Here is a 17132-nt window from a genome sequence, read left to right as displayed (position 1 = left end):
TATCTGAGAAGGGGCAGAACCAGGCACCTGCTCTGGGGAGCCTGGGACTCAGGGTGGGTTCTCCCCATGTGCAGCTGCCTGCTGGGGCTTCTGGCTCAGGAACACCAATGAGCTCTGTGCCTGGACCCACAATGGGACCAGGGAGCTAAAGGCAGCAGACATATTGTCTCCACTAGACAGGGACACAGACAAAAATCAGAAAATACATGAGAAAATTCAATGGTAAATACAGCGGCCATGAATTCAATCTAGATGGTATGAGGAAATATGTGGCAAGAGATAGAAGGCATATGTCTCATTAGAAAAGAACCAGAAGCCCAGAGTTCCAGTTGGCAAAGGATGGTGATCTATAGCTGTTTTGTTGGACATTCAGTCAGGTACAAAGAGCATCCAAGGCTGTCCCAGAACAGAAGCTCTACCCAGTGCTCCTCTGTGTTCCTTGCCCGAACTGTTTCTCTTTCCTGAGAAGGTCAGGGAAGGTGCCCAGACAACAATTTCTAGCTGCTCCTGGCTCTCAAACTAGTGCTTAGCCCATTAGTGAGTGCACTTCCAAGTCCTTCCCAGCAGCTAGCCCCTCCAGGGTAGATCCCAAGGGAGCAGAGTGGGTGCAGAGATCAAAATGTGAGATGTACTCTGAACTTAACAGAGTGAGATTGAAAACAGACTGCCCTTCATAGGATGAATTTTCAAATAGTTTAGTTTCTGCTTTGCAACTAAGAGAAGGAAAAAATTAACCAACTTCTGGCAGAACAGAGTGCATTTCCACAGCAAACCAGTCTTCTTCAGAATAGTACAGTCCTGTGTTTAGAAAGGCAACTCTGAAGGTCAGAATGGTATAGGCTGTTCTGGGGACTGGATGGTGATTTTCAATAGGACAGTCAGGAAAGGCATCAGGGGGACAACGTGAGGATGCCCGGAGGCAGAAGCGACTTTAGGGGTCTGGGGGTGGTCGGTGTGCAGGGGGCAACAGAATTGGGGGAGGGTATGTGGAGTCTCTGGACCAGTGTGAGGGGGCCAGAGGTGTTGGGCAATTGAGGGACAAGATGTGACAGATTTTTATCATGATCACTCTGGTTACTGTGTGGAAAATATATTGAAAAGATGTGGAAGAACAGTTAGAAGTCATAAAGCAGCCTCAATGCTACAAAGACCGTAGAGCAATTGTAAAGAATTAGATCTACGTGGACCACTTTTTTGCTTTTGCACCTTTGTCGGACATCATTTGGCCATTCTTATGTGGGGCTGTTTCTGAGTTCTTTGCTCTGCTATGTGTCTGTCTCTCTTCCAACACATGGTCTTGATTACTGTAGCTATAAAGTACTTATTAAAATCAGGTAGCACGATGCCCCCAACTTGTTCTTTTTCAAAATTATCATAGCTACTACTACACTCTTACCATACAAATTTTAGTATCTTCTTGTGTTATTCTACAAAGATCCTTCTGGGATTTTAAGAATTACATGAAATCTGTAGATCAGTTTGGGGGAATTGACATCTTTGCCATGCTGCCTCTCCATTTAAGTAGGTCTTATTTGAGTTCCTTCATTAGTGTTTCGTAGTCTGCATACAGATCCTTCACATATTTTGTTAGATTTACTCCTAATTTTGGGGGGAGCTATTGTAAATGAATTTTTTTAAACAAGATTTTTTTTTTTGTGGCTGAGTAATATTTTAGTGTGTGTGTGTGTGTGTGTGTGTGTGTGTGTGTGTGTGTGTGTGTATTGCATTACTTTGTCCATTATTGCATTGCGAGACCCTTAGATTGTTCCTATATCTTGGAACTTGTAAATAATGCTGCAAAGAAAAGGAAGATGCATATCTTTTCAAGTTAGTGTTTTTGTTTTCTTCAATAAATACACAGAAGTGGAGTTGCTAGATTAACGTGGTAGTTCCTGTCTTTTACTTAAGAAAACTACATCTGTTTTCCATAGTGGCTGCATCAATTTATATTTCCACCAACAGTGAACAAGTGTTCCCTTTTCTCTGCATTCTTGCTAATGTTATTTTTATTTTTTAAAATTTATTTTGAGAGAGAGAGAGAGAGAGAGAGAGAGAGAGAGAGAGAGAGAAAGTGTGTGTGGGGGGGGGGGGTAGGCACAGAGAGAGGGAGAGAGAGAATTCTAAGCAGAGGGGCTCGATCTCACAAACTGTGAGATCATGACCAGAGTTGAAATCAAGAGTTGGACACTTAACCGATTGAGCCACCCAGGTGCCTCTATTTTTATTTTTTAATAGCCATTCTGACAGGTGTGAGGTGATAGCTCATTGTGCATTGCATTGCATAGCGTAGCAAATGCATTGATTTGCATTTTCCTGATGATTAGTGACGTTGAGAATCATGTACTGTTGCCCATCTATAAGTCTTTGAAAAAATGTCTCTTCAGGTCTACCACCCTCCTCCCCCCCCCTTTTTTTAAAATCAGACTTTGTGTTTGTTTTCTCTTGAGTTGTATAAGTTCATAATCTATTTTGGATATTAACCCATTATCAGATATATGATATGCAAAATTTCAAAATTTTTCTCCCATTCTGGTGGTTTGCGTTTCCATTTTGTTAATGGTTTCCTTTGCTGGGCAGAAGCTTTTCAGTTAGATGTAGTTCCACTTGCTGACTTTTGCTTTTATTGCCTTTGCTTTTAGAGTGAGATCCAAAAATTTATTACCAAGACTGACATTGACATTACTGCTTTTAGGTTTGTTATGATTTCAAGTTCTACATTCAAGTCTTTAATCTATTTTGAGTTAATTTTTGTGAATGGTGTGATTCAGTTGTCCAGTTTCATTCTTCTGCATGTTGCTGTTCTTTTTTCCAGTAACGTTGATTTAACAATTCATCTTTCCCCCCAGTTGTATTTTCCTGGCTCCTCTGTCATAAATGAATTGGCTATATATGTGTGGGTTAATTTCTGGGCTCTGTTGGTTCTATATGTGTTCGTTTTTATGCCAACACCATACTGATTACTAAACTTTTACAATATTATTTGAAATAAGGGAATGTGATACTCCAGATTTGTTGTTCTTTCTCAAGATTCCTTTGAATATTTGGGGTCTTTTGTGGTTCCATGAACATTTTAGGATTGCTTGTTTTATATCTATGAAAAAATACAGTTGGAGTTTTAATAAGGATTGCATTGAATTTGAAGGTTGCTTTGGATAATATGCATATTTAACAGTATTAATTCTTCCAACCTATGAACATTGAATATCTTTCCATTTTTGGGGGGTTCTCTTCAATTTATTTCATCTGTCATACAGTTTTAAGTATATAGGTCTTTCACCTCCTAAATTTATTTCTAGGTACTATATTCATTTTGGTGCAATTATAAATGGAATTGTTTTCTTGATTTCTTCAATAGTTCATATTTAGGGTAGAGGGAGGAAGAGAATCCTAAACAGGCTGCATGCTCAGTGCAGAGTCTGACATGGGGCTTGGTCCCACAAACCTGGGATCATGACCTGAGCCAAAATCAAGAGTTGGATGCTCGGGGCGCCTGGGTGGTTCAGTTGGTTAAGTGTCTGACTTGGGCTCAGGTCATGATCTCACAGTTTGTGGGTTTGAGCCCAGCATCAGGCTCTGTGCTGACAGCTCAGAGCCTAGAGCCTGCTTCCAATTCCATGTCTCCCTCTGCCCCTCCCCCACTTGCAGTCTGCGTCTCTCTCAAAAATAAACATTAAAAAAAAAAAAAAAGTTGGATGCTCAAACGGCATGCCACCCAGACGCCCATGGAGTCTTTCATTTATTTTGTTTAGAGTCTTTATGGTTTTCTACATGTAATATTATGTCATCTGCAAATAGTGAGTTTTACTTCTTCCCTCCCAATTTGGATGCCTATTATTTCTTTTTCTTGCCTAATTGCTCTGCCTAAGACTTTCAATACAATGTTAAATAAAAGTGGTAAGAGTGGGCATTTTTATATTGTTCCTTATTTTAAAGAAAAGCTCCGACCTTTTCACTATTGAGTAGTGTGTTATTTGTGGGCTTGTCATGTTTTATTTTGCTGAGATTCATTTCCTCTATACCTACTTTTTGAAGCGTTGTTATCATAAAAGTTGAATTTTTCAAATGTTTTTTTCAAATGTTTTGTTTTTTTTTTTTTAATTTTTTTTTTTCAACGTTTATTTATTTTTGGGACAGAGAGAGACAGAGCATGAACGGGGGAGGGGCAGAGAGAGAGGGAGACACAGAATCGGAAACAGGCTCCAGGCTCTGAGCCATCAGCCCAGAGCCTGACGCGGGGCTCGAACTCACGGACCGCGAGATCGTGACCTGGCTGAAGTCGGACGCTTAACCGACTGCGCCACCCAGGCGCCCCTCAAATGTTTTCAAATTCACAGAAATTTATCCTGTGAATAAAATTATTTAATTTTCTAATTGTTTATTGCTAGTATATAGAAATATACTTTTCTCCACTTAAATCCAAGTATCCGTGAAACTTAAAAATTTTATTAAATTTTTTATTTTAATCTAATATTGGTAACATATAGGGTTATATTTGTTTCAGGTGTACAATACAGTGATTCAGCTATTCTGTACATTACACTGTGCTCATCATAATAAGTGTGTTCTTTAATCCTTATCACCTATTTTACCCATCCTGCCTCTGGTAACTATCAGTTCTCTATAGTTATGAGTCTGTTTCTTGATTTGTCTCTTTTTCTCCTTTGCTCATTTGTTTCTTAAATTCCACATGAGTGAAATCACATGGTATTTGTCTTTCTCTGAGTTACTTACTTCATTTAGCATTATACTATCTAGTTCCATCTATATTACGACAAATGGCAAGATACCATTCTTTTTTTTGTGGCTGAATAATGCTCCACTGTATATATACACCACATGTTTAACCCTTAATCTATGGATGGACACTTGGACTGCTTCTATCATTTGGCTATTGTAAATAATGCTGCAGTAAACATAGGGGTACCTGTATTGTATCCCTTTGAATTAGTGTTTTTGTATCTCTTAGGCAAATACCCAGTAGTGCATTTATTGGATTGTATGATAATGCCATTTTTTTAAAACTTTTTGAGGAAGTTCCATACTGTTTTCCACAGTGGCTGTACAAGTTTACATTCCCACAAACAGTGCACAAAGGTTCTTTTTTCTCTACATCCTTGCCAACACTGTGGTTTGTTGTGTTTTTGATTTTAGCTATTGTGACAAGTGTGATGTGATATCTCATTGTGGTTGAGATTTGCATTTTTTTGATGGTAAATGATGTTGAGTGTCTTTTCATGTGTCTTTTGGCCACCTCTATGTCTTCTTTGGAGAGATGACATGTCTTCTTGTTTTTTAATTGGATTGTTTTGGGTGTTGAGTTTTAGGAATCCTGTATATATTTTGGATGCTAATCCTTTATCAGGTATGTCATTTTATAGATACCATCTAACATTCATTAGGTTGCCTTTTAGTTTTGTAGATGGTTTCCTTGCTGTGCAGCTTTTTATTTTGATGTAGTCCCAATAGTTTATTTTTGCTTTTGTTTCCATTGCCTTAGCAGACATAACTAGAAAAATGTTGCTATGGTTGATGTAAGAGAAATTACTGTCTGAGCTCTCTTCTAGGATTTTTATGGTTTTTGGTCCCACATTCAAGTCCTTGATCCATTTTATTTTTGTGTGTGGTCCAGTTATATTCTTTTACATGTAGCTGCCCAGTTTCCCCAACACCATTCGTTGAAGAGAGAGTTTTTTCCTCATTGTGTATTTTTCCTGCTTTGGTGAAGATTGGTTGACTTAAAGTGGTGTTTTTTTTTCTGGACTTTCTATTCTGTTCCATTGATCTATGTGTCTGTTTTTGTGCCAGTACCATACTGTTTTGATTACTGCAGCTTTGTATTATATCTTGAAATCTAGGATTGTGATACCTCCAGTTTTATTCTTTCTCAAGATTGCTTTGGCTATTTGTGGTCTTTTGTGCTTCCATGCAAATTTTAGGGTTGTTGTTTTCTTTTGTGAAAAATACTGTTGGTATTTTGATTGGATTGAATTAAATCTGTAAATTGCTTTGGGTAGTACATTTCAACCTTGTTTGTTTTTCCAATTCGTGAGCATGTCTTTCCATTTCTTTGTGTCATCTTCAATTTCTTTCATCATTGTTTTATACTTTTCAGACTACAGATCTTTACCTTTTTGGTTAAGTTCATTCCTAGTTTGTTTCTTCTTTGGTACAATTTTAAATGGGATTATTTTAATTTCTTTTTCTCCTGCTTCATTGTTGGTGTATAGAAATGCAACAGATTTCTGTATGTTGATTTTGTATCTTGCAATCTTACTGAATCCATTGATTAATTTTAGTAGTTTTTTGGTGGAGTCTTTCAGGTTTCCTATATATAGTATCATGTTATTTGCAAATAGTGAACATTTTACTTCTTATCTATTTGGATAATAGATTTCATTTCTTTTTGTTGTCTGATTATTGTGGCTAAGACTTCAGTACTACATTGGATAAAAGAGGTGAGAGTGGACATCCTTGTATTGTTCCTGACCTTAGGGGAAAAGCTCTGTTTTTCTCCATTGTATATGATGTTTGCTGTGAGTTTTTCATGTAGGACCTTTATTATGTGGAAGTATGTTTGTTGATTTTTTTTTTTTATCACGAATGGACATTGTACTTTCTCAAATGTGTTTTGTATTTATTGTAATGATATGGTTTTTATCCTTTATTTTATTGATGTGATGTATCACATTGATTGATTTACAAATATTGAACTATCCTTGCATCCTGGGAATAAATCCCACATGATTGTGGTGAATTGAGTTTTTAAATGTATTGTTGGAATTGGTTTGCTAGTATTTTGTTGAGGATTTTTACATAGTCATCAGAAATAATGACCTGTAGTTCTCTTTTTTTGCAGTGTATTTATCTGATTTTGGTACCAGGGTAATGCTGGCCTCCTAGAATAATTTTGGAAGTTTTCCTTCCTCTTTTATTTTTTGGAATAGTTTGAGAAGAATAGGTATTAACTCTTTTTTAAAGGCAGAATTTGCCTGTGAAGTAGTCTGTAAGGCCTTTTGTTTGTTGGGAATTTCTGATTACTGATTCAGTTTACTTGCTGGTAATTGGTCTGTTCAAATTTTCTATTTCTTCCTGCTTCAGTTTTGGTAAGTTATATGTTTCTAGGAATTTATCCATTTCTTCTAGGTTGTCCAATTTGTTGGCACGCAATTTTTCATAATCATCTCTTAAAGTTGACGGGGCACCTGGGTGGCGCAGTCGGTTAAGCGTCCGACTTCAGCCAGGTCACGATCTCGTGGTCTGTGAGTTCGAGCCCCGCGTCAGGCTCTGGGCTGATGGCTCAGAGCCTGGAGCCTGTTTCCGACTCTGTGTCTCCCTCTCTCTCTGCCCCTCCCCCGTTCATGCTCTGTCTCTCTCTGTCCCAAAAATAAATAAACGTTGGGAAAAAAAAATTAAAAAAAAAAAAAGTTGTTTATATGTTTGTGGTGTTAGTTGGTATTTCTCATCTCTCATTTTTGATTTTGAGTCCTTTCTCTTTTCCAGAAGTCTGGCTAGAGGTTTATCAATTTTAGCAATTTCCAGCTCCTGGTTTCCTTGATCTGTTCCACTGGTTTGTTTTTGTTTGTTTATTTTTAGTTTCTATATCTTTTTTTTAGAGTTTACTTACTTATTTTGAGAGAGAGTGGGAAGGGCAGAGAGAAAAGTAGAGAGACAGAGAATACCAAGCAGACTCTGTACTGCCAATGGGAAGCCCAACCTGGGGCTCAAACTCATGAAGCATGAGGTCATGGCCTGAGCCAAAAGCAAGTCAGACACTTAACTGATTGAGCCGTCCAGGTGTCTTCCCACCCCCTTTTAAAGGCTTTGCCTGTTCTTTTTCTAGATCCTTTAGGTTTAAATTTAGGTTGTTTGAGATTTTTCTAAGTTCTTGAGGTAGGCCTGTATCGCTGTATACTTACTTCTTAGGACTGCTTTTGCTACATCACAAAGGTTTTGGACCATCGTGTTTTCATTTTCATATGTTTCCATGTTTATATTTTTATTTTATTAATTTTTTTGATTTCCTGGTTGACCCATTCATTGTTTAGTAGCATGTTGTTTAACCTCCATGTATTTGTGGTCTTTCCAGGAACTTCTGGTTTCATAGAATTGTGGTCAGGAAAGGTGCATGGTATGACTTCAACCTTTTTGTATTTGTTGAAGCTTGCTTGTGACTAATATGTGATCTATTTTGTAGAATGTCCCATATGCACTTGAAAAGAATGTGTATTCTGTTGCTTTAGGATGGAATGTTCTGAATATATCTGTTAATTCCATGCCATCTAGTGTGTCATTCACATCCATTGTTTCCTTGTTGATTTTTTGCTTAGATGATCTGTCCATTGATGTAAGTGGAATGTTAAAGTTCCCTACTATTACTGTATTGCTATCAATTCTTTTATGTTTGTTATTAGCTGCTTTATGTAGCTGCTTTTTGGGTGCTTCCATGTTGAGCTCACGAATGTTTACAATTGTATCATCTTGTTGGATTGTCCCCTTATGATTAATGCTCTTCTTCTCTTTTTACAGTCTTTGTTTTAAAGTCTAATTTGTCTGGAGTGCCTGGGTGGCTCAGTTGGTTAAGCGACGACTTCGTCTCAGGTCATGATCTTGCAGTTTGTGAATTTGAGCCCCGCATTGGGCTCTGTTGTGACAGCTCAGAGCCTGAAGCCTGCTTCAGATTCTGTGTCTCCCCCTTTCTCTTTACCCCTCCCCTGCTAACCCTCTGTGTGTGTCTCTCTCTATTAAATAAATGTTAAAAAAAAATGGAGTCACTTAACTTCTTGAGGCTTCCTGTAGAAAAAGGGATGAATTCCAATTCTTTAAAAAAAAAAAAAAAAAACACAAAGTCTAATTTGTCTGATATAAGTATTCCTACTGCAGCTTTCTTTTGACATCCATTTGCATGATAAAGTTTTCTCCATCCCCTCATTTCCAATCTTCAGGTATGGTCTAAAATGAGTCTCTTGTCAAGTAGCATAGAGAATAGAGATGGGTCTTTTTTTTTTTTTTTTTTTAATCCATTCTGACACCCTATGTCTTAATTAGATCATTTAGTCCATTTCCTTTCAAAGTAATTATTGATAGGTATGTATTTATTACCATTTTATTACCTGTTTGTCATTGTTTCTGGAGATTTTCTCTTCCTTTCTTGTCTCTGTCACTTTTGATCTCTCCTTTGCACTCAATCTCCTTTAATATTTCTTTCAGGGCTGGCTTAGTGGTCACAAACTCCTTCACTTTTTGTTTGGTAAACTCTTTATCTCTCCTTCTAATCTGAATAACAGCCTTGCTGGATAGAGTATTATTGGCTGCATATTTTTCCCATTCAGCACCTGGTATATATATCATGCCACTCCCTTCTGGCTTGCCAGATTTCTTTTTGAGAAAGCTCTATCTAGCTAGTCTTTTGGGTTTTCCTTTCTATGTTAAGGACTTCTTTTGTTACTTTTTTTTTTCTTTGTCACTATATTTTGCAAGTTTAAGTACAAGATGTCTAGGTGTTGGCTGCTTTTGTTGATTTTGATGGGAGTTCTCTGTGCTTCCTGGATCTTCCCCAGATTAGGGAAGTTTTCAGCTATTATTTCCTCATAAATTTTGTCCCCCTTTGCTCTCTCTTCTTCTGAGACTCTTGCAATATGTATTTTATTATGTTTGAGGAGTCACTGAGTTCCCGAAGTTTATTCTTGTGTTGCCTAATTCTTCTTTCTCTTTTTTCAGCTTCATTGCTTTCCATTACTTTGTCTTCTAGGTCATTAATTCATTCCTGTGCTCCATCCATTCCTGCTGCTCATTGCATCCAGTGTGTTTCTAATCCAATTTATTGCTTTCTTCATCTCCAGTTTTTTTTTTTTTTTTTTTTTTTTGTCTTTTATCTCTGTGGTAAGGGTCTCACTGATGTCTTCTTTTCTCAGGCCTAGTGAGTATCCTTATGGTAGTGGGTACTTTTGGCTGCAGATTTTTCCCTTTTGCACTTTGAAACAATTATGCCACTCCTCCTGGCCTACAAAGTTTCTGATGAAAAATCCTGATAGTCTTGTGGGGTTTCCCTTGTATGTAACTCTTTTCTCTTGTTTATTTAAAAAAATTATCATTTTCTGTTGCTTTAATTACTATATAGACATCTTGGTGTGGACCTCATGTGGTTGATTTTGTTGGGGGATATCTGTTTTCTTCCTCTTCTTCCTTCTACCTCTTTCTTCTTCCTTTTTCTATTCTTGTAATGTGAATGTTACTATACTTGGTAGACTCACTGAGTTCCCTAAGTCTATTCTCAATTTGTATAACTTTTGTCTCTCACTTGCTCAGCTTTAATTACTTTCTATTAGTGTCTTCTGGGTCATTAATGTGACCCAGTGTCTTCTGGGTCATTCTCTAGCCTGCCATTTATTCTATCAAGTGTGTTTTTAATTTCATTTATTGTCTTTTTATTTCTTTAAGGGTCTCACTGAAGTCTTCCACTCTTTTCTCAAGTCCAGTGAATATCTTCATCATCATTACTTTAAATTCTCTATCAGGCATATTACTTATTCCTGTTTTGCTTAGGTCTCTTGCTGTGGTTTGTCTTGTTCTTTGATTTGGGACATACTCCTCTGTCTCATTTTGTTCCCTTCTCTGTTTTTGTGTTAGGAAAGTCAGCTATGTGTCCTTGAAGTAATAGCCCTATAAAGAGGTCCTATAGTGCCTGGCAGTACAGTGTTCTGTGTTCCCGTGTTCGCTTCAGGAAATTTGGGTTGCATGTGTTTTGCTGTTATGTGCTGGTTGCTTTTTCCTTCAGTTGTTTGCAGAGAGAAGCTCTGTTTGCCTATTGTGGGTAGTGTTTGGACCCAGCTGGGGTCTGGCACGTTGTAACAAGGTATGTGCTGGTCTCCTTGTGTAATGAGACCTTCCACTGCTGGACCTGAGGCATATATTGCTAGAAAAGTGGTGGTAGGGTTTGTTCCAGTCTTCTCGAGGAAGGGACTCATAAGCACCTGGACTGAGGCAAATGTGACTGGGAAGGGTAGATCTGCTGTAGAGTGAGTGGCTGGGGCTTGGTGTAAGCAAGTTAGGTAGTGAGTGTGGGTGCTGCACTGCTCCCCACTGGTGGCCATGTGTTTATGGTGGGGAACAAGTGAAGGAAATAGCGCTTGCCAGCCCCTTTGTTCCTGCAGGGTTCCTCGCCTCTCCTGGCCATTCTCTGAGATGAGTAAATCATTCTCCCTCATGTCTGCCCCCATGCTGTATCTCTGCTGGCTGTTGATGGTGCTTTGGCTTTAAGGGTGGGGATCGAGCTTCCTAATCACATCCAGGCTCTCCCATAGCCAAGCCTGCTGATTTTTTAAAGTTCCTGACTTTAAGTCCAACTGTATGTAAGAACTCACGAAATTTGGCCCATCTCACTTTCAAAGCCAAATACCATAGGGTTCCCCGTGTAAGGATTGCTGGGGTGATAGTCTGTTTTTTGCCCTTTACACCACTGTGTAAGGCTCCCTCTGACCATAGATGGCTATAGTCTCTTTTCACCCCAAACCTACGTCTCTGCCCTTCCTACCTTATTCAGTGTGGTCTTCTCTACCTTTAGCTGTGGTGTTTGCTCTGCCAATCTTCAGATCATTTTCTGGGGTATTTATGCTGATATGTTATCTAGCTGTATCCCTGGGACAAGGTGAACTTTGGGTCCTCTGACTCCACCATCTTCCTGGCTTCCCCCGTCCATGAGACTCTTTATTGTCATTGACATAAAAATTGTGTTTAAGGTGTACAACCTGATGTTCATGATATGTATCTTAATCTAACCATTATCTCATTGCTTTGAATTCTGTAAGCTTGCAAACTTTATTTTGTACAAAAATATATGATTGTGTACAATTTTAATCAGAAGAGTAATAATAAAAACCCAAACCTTAAAGGATGGAGTTCTGACAGGGCAGTCGTGAGAGACAGTATTTGGTGCTCTCAAGAGCCAGAATACAGGGGTTTCGGGCCCAAGGAAGTGGAGGGATTCCTACCATCACACCTACTAACTAACCCATCTGTGTAGTTCTGAGAGCTGCTAATGGGAGGGATGTGGGTAACACTGCCACAAGGTGACACAGCTATGGTTCCACTGCACTGGAGGAAGCAGCTGTCCTTGGCCTCCTCAGGCAAATGGGCCACTGACATCAGTGGGCAAAAGGAGGGCTCTGCCTGGAACTCAGGAGATTCTCTGGGGGCACCTCTTACTACAGCTGGCCCTTGAACAACAAGGATTTGAATTGCACGGGTCCACTCTACATGGACTTCTTATGAAACAATACTGTAAATGTGTGTTCTCAAGATTTTCTTAACATTTTCTTTCCTCTAGCTTTTTTGTAAGAATGCAGTATAAGATACATGTAACATACAAAATATATGTCCATGTCAAGAAGCGCCTATTAGTTCAGTTTTTGGTGAGTCAAGTTATGTGTAGCTTTAACTGCACAGGTGTTTGGCACCCTTGCCCCCCACATTGTTCAACTGTACTTCATGCCCAGTAGAGAAGTTAGGAGAAAACTATACCCAAAAAATGGCAGGACTGTGGAAGATCCAGATACTTTAGAAACGCAGATCTGTGTCACAGGGGAGTTTGTGGCAAGGACCAGAAGCTCACTGTCTCTTAGTTCTGCCCTGCCAAAAAGGATGCTGGAGGGACACTGCAAACTGAAGAAGAGGCGTGACTGATTCCTTCCTGTCTTCTCACTTCTTCATTCTGGTGATGCTTTTGCATGCTGGCAGTGCAGTTCTTTCTGAGAGTGACAGCCAAACCCAGTTTGCTGGCAGAACCAGGTACACTGTGTCAGCCCCCAGCCATCACCCCACAGAACTTACTTCCAAGGCTAGAAATTCCACCACTGGCCACCTGGCAGCCCCTCTTCAGATGTCTGAAACCCAATCACGTGGGGACCCTTTCCTAAGACTCTAGTTTAATAATTCAGATGTGTATTCTTCCCTTCTCAGCCCAGGGAAACTGCAGTTGTCACCCTCATGATACTTTGGAACAGTAGTTGTTAAACTGTGGTCCCATGATCAGCAGTCACTTTCTCCTGGGAACTTGTTAGAAGCGCAGATATTCTCAAGCACCACACGGGTCTACTAAATCAGTTAACTCTCATGGTGTGACAAGGGCTCTCTGCTCCACAAGCCCTCCAGCTGACCCTAATGCATGCAGAAGTTTGAAAACAACTGCCTTAGAGTTCTCTGCTCACTCTTTTAGTTGCCTATTTAATAATTCTTTCCATTAAATTGTTTGAATAACTGGTGTGGGACACCCTAATAGAGTGGCATTCTAAAAATGTTTAAAGAACTATCAACACCAATCTTTCTTAAACCCTCTGAGAAAACAGAAGAGGGAACTTTTCCCAACTCATTCTACATGGCCAGAATTACCACATATATCACTACAAAAGACTAATATCCCTTAAGATAATAGATACAAAAATCCTAAAAACATCAAAAATAATTAATGCACTGCATCCCATAGCATATTAAACTGATTATGCACCATGACCAAGTGGGATCTAGCTCAGTAATTAATGCAAGGGTGGAACAACATATGAAGATCAACCAGTGTGATCCATCACATTAAGAGAATGAAGAATAAAACAGTCATCTTGATGCAGAAAAAGTATTTGACAGAACTAACATCCTTTCATAATTAAAAGAAGAAAACAAGACACCCAACAAACTAGGAATAGAGGGGAACTTCCCACAACACGACAAAGGGAATCTATGAAAAACCTCCAACTAATATCATACTTAGGAAGTATGCCTGCTTTTGACACTGCTCTTCAACACTAAAAATTCTAGCCAGAAAATTAGGCAAAAAACTAAAAGACATCTAAACTGGAAAGGAAGAAACATATCTCTGGAGATGACATGATCTAATATACAAAAATCCCTAACGAATCCACAAAAAAAGAACTCTTAGCACTAATAAATTCAACAGAGTTGTGGGATACACAATCAACACACAAAAATTAGTTGTATTTCTATACACTGGCAGTGAACAATCTAAACATAAAATTAAACAAAAACATCCCTTGGTCATATGGGTAGAAAGACTAAATATTGCTAAGATGGCAATACTACCCAAGGTGATCTACAGGTTCAATGCAATCCTTATCAAAATACCAGCTGCCTTTTTTCCCCCACAGAAGTGGAAAAGCTCATTTTAAATTTTGTATGAAATCGCAGGAATCACTGAATAGTCAACTTTAAATAATAAAGATGGAGGATTTACACTTTTTTATTTCAGAACTTACTGTTGTAAACCTAGCTATCAAAACCGTGTGGTACTTGTATAAGAACAGGCATAGAGACCAATGGGATAGAATTAAAAGTCCAGAAATATGTACTGGCACAAAAAGACACATAGATCAATGGAATAGAACAGAGAACCCAGAAATGGACCCACAAATGTATGGCCAACAAATCTTTGGCAAAGCAGAGAAGAGTATCCAATGGAAAAAAGTTTCTTTAGCAAATGGTGCTGGGAGAACTGGACAGCAACATGCAGAAGAATGAAACTGGACCACTTTCTTACACCATACACAAACATAAACTCAAAATGGATGAAAGACCTAAATGTAAGACAGGAAACCATCAAAATCCTAGAGGAGAAAACAGACAACAATCTCTTTGACCTCAGCTACAACAATTTCTTACTCAACACGTCTCCAGAGGCAAGGGAAACAAAAGCAAAAATAAACTATTGGGGCCTCATCAAGATAAAAAGCTTCTGCAACAGCACAGGAAACAATCAGCAAACTAAAAGGCAACTGACAGCATGGAGGAAGATATCTGCAAATGACATATTGGATAAAAGGTCAGTATCCAAAATCTGTAAAGAACTTATCAAACTTAACACCCAAAAAACAAACAAGTCAGTGAAAAAAATGGGCAGAAGACATGAATAGACACTTTTCCAAAGAAGACATCAGATGGCCAAAAGACACACGAAAAGACGCTCAACACTGCTCATCATCAGGGAAATACAAATCAAAACCACACTAAGATACCACCTCACACCAGTCAGAATGGCTAAAATTAACAACTCAGACAACAACAGATGATGGTGAGGATGCAGAGAAAGAGGAACCCTTTTGCACTGCTGGTGGGAATGCAAACTGGTGCAGCCACTCTAGAAGGCGGTTCTTCAAAAAATTAAAAATAGAACTACCCTATGACCCAGCAATGCACTACTAGGAATTCATCCAGAGGATACAGGAGTGCTGATCCAAAGGGGCACATGCACCCCAATGTTTATAGCAGCACTATCGACAATAGCCAAAGTATGAAAAGAGCCCAGGGGCGCCTGGTTGGCGCAGTCAGTTAAGCGTCCGACTTCAGCCAGGTCACGATCTCGCGGTCCGTGAGTTCGAGCCCCGCGTCAGGCTCTGGGCTGATGGCTCAGAGCCTGGAGCCTGTTTCCGATTCTGTGTCTCCCTCTCTCTCTGCCCCTCCCCCGTTCATGCTCTGTCTCTCTCTGTCCCAAAAATAAATAAACGTTGAAAAAAGAAAAGAAAAAAAGAAAAGAGCCCAAATGTCCATTGACAGATGAATGGTTAAAGAAAATGTGGTATATATCTAATGGAACCTTACTTGGCAATCAAAAAGAATGGAATCTTGCTATTTGCAACAACATGGATGGAACTAGAGGGTATTATGCTAAGCAAAATTAGAGAAAGACAAATATCAGATGACTTCACTCATGTGGAATTTAAGTTACAAAACAGATGAACACAAGGGAAGCAAAAATAATATAAAAACAGAAAGGGAGACAAACCATAAGAGAACAAGCACAGAACAAACTGAGGGTTATTCTCGTAAACACAGAGAACAAACTGGGGTTGCTGGTGGGGTGCTGGATGGGAGGATGGGCTAAACGGGCGAGGGGCATTAAAGAGGACACTTGTGATGATCACTGGGTGTTGTATATAAGTGATGAATTACTAAATTCTATTCCTGAAATCATTACAGTATATGTTAACTAATTTGGATTTAAATAAAACAAAGAAAACCAAAAACAATAACAAAATGCTATTTTCTTGAAAAAATAAAAATTCCAGAAATAGACCCCGCACATCATTGTCCATCAAATTTTTGACATGTGTGCTAACACCTTTAAGTGGGGAAAGAATCTCTTCAAACAAGTGGTACTTAGATCACTGAATATTCACATGAGAAAGAATGAGATTGAAATATCTCATATAACATATAAAAATTAACTCAAAATGGGTCAAAGACTAAAACTCTTAGAAAATAAGGGTAATTTTTCATAACCTTGTATTTGGTAATGAATTCTTTGATGGGACACCAAACATAATAAGCAACAAAAGAAAACACAGAGAGGCTGGATGTCATCAAAATTAAAACTTTTCAAAGTACACCATTAAGAAAGGGAAGACAACCCACAGAATGGGAGAAAACATTTGCTAGTCATTTACCTGATAAGAACCTAGTATCCAGAATATGTAAAGAACTCTTACAACTCAACAGCAGAACAACATCCCAGTTCAAAAGGGGGCCATGAACTTAGACATTTCTCCAGAGAAAATACACAAATGGCAAACAACTCATGAAAAGAGACTCAATACCATTAGTCATTAGGAAAACTGCAAGTGAAAACCATATTGAGGTACCATTTTAAACCAACCATAATTATCTATAAATGATGACAAAACAGAAAACAACAAGTGCTAGACAAGGATATGGAGAAATTCGCACCTTCTACATTACTGATGGGAACGTAAAATGTGCAGCTGCTGTGAAAAAGACGGTGGTGGTTCCTCAAACAGTTGCCATATAAACCAGCAATTCCAATCCCAGGTATATTCCAAAGAAGAATTGAAAGCATGTTTACATAAAACTTGGATAAGATTGTTCATAGCAGCATTATTCATAATAACCTAAAAGTGGAAACCCAAATGTCCATTTACATTTGACTGATAAGTGAATAAAGGGAATGTGGTATGTTCATATGATGGAATGTATTTCAGCCTTTAAAAAGGAATAAAATTTGACACATGGATGAAACTTCAACATGGATGAACCTTGGAAACATGCTGTAGGAAAAGAACTGGACACAAAATGTCACATAATGTAGGACTGTGTTTATATTAAATGTCCAAAGTAGG

The 17132-nt window shown here is 38.6% G+C and overlaps 1 long non-coding RNA gene across 3 annotated transcripts in view; it reads left to right on the top strand.

The window, feature by feature from the left end:
- LOC147574633 (uncharacterized) overlaps window positions 1-17132 on the top strand; it is a 111583-nt gene that overhangs the window by 26146 nt on the left and 68305 nt on the right. The window lies entirely within an intron of this gene.

This window comes from Puma concolor, chromosome D4, assembly GCF_028749965.1.
Source record: "Puma concolor isolate L17-30 chromosome D4, mPumCon1.1.hap2, whole genome shotgun sequence".
Taxonomy (NCBI): domain Eukaryota; kingdom Metazoa; phylum Chordata; class Mammalia; order Carnivora; family Felidae; genus Puma; species Puma concolor.
This window is presented reverse-complemented; position numbering and strand designations above follow the sequence as displayed.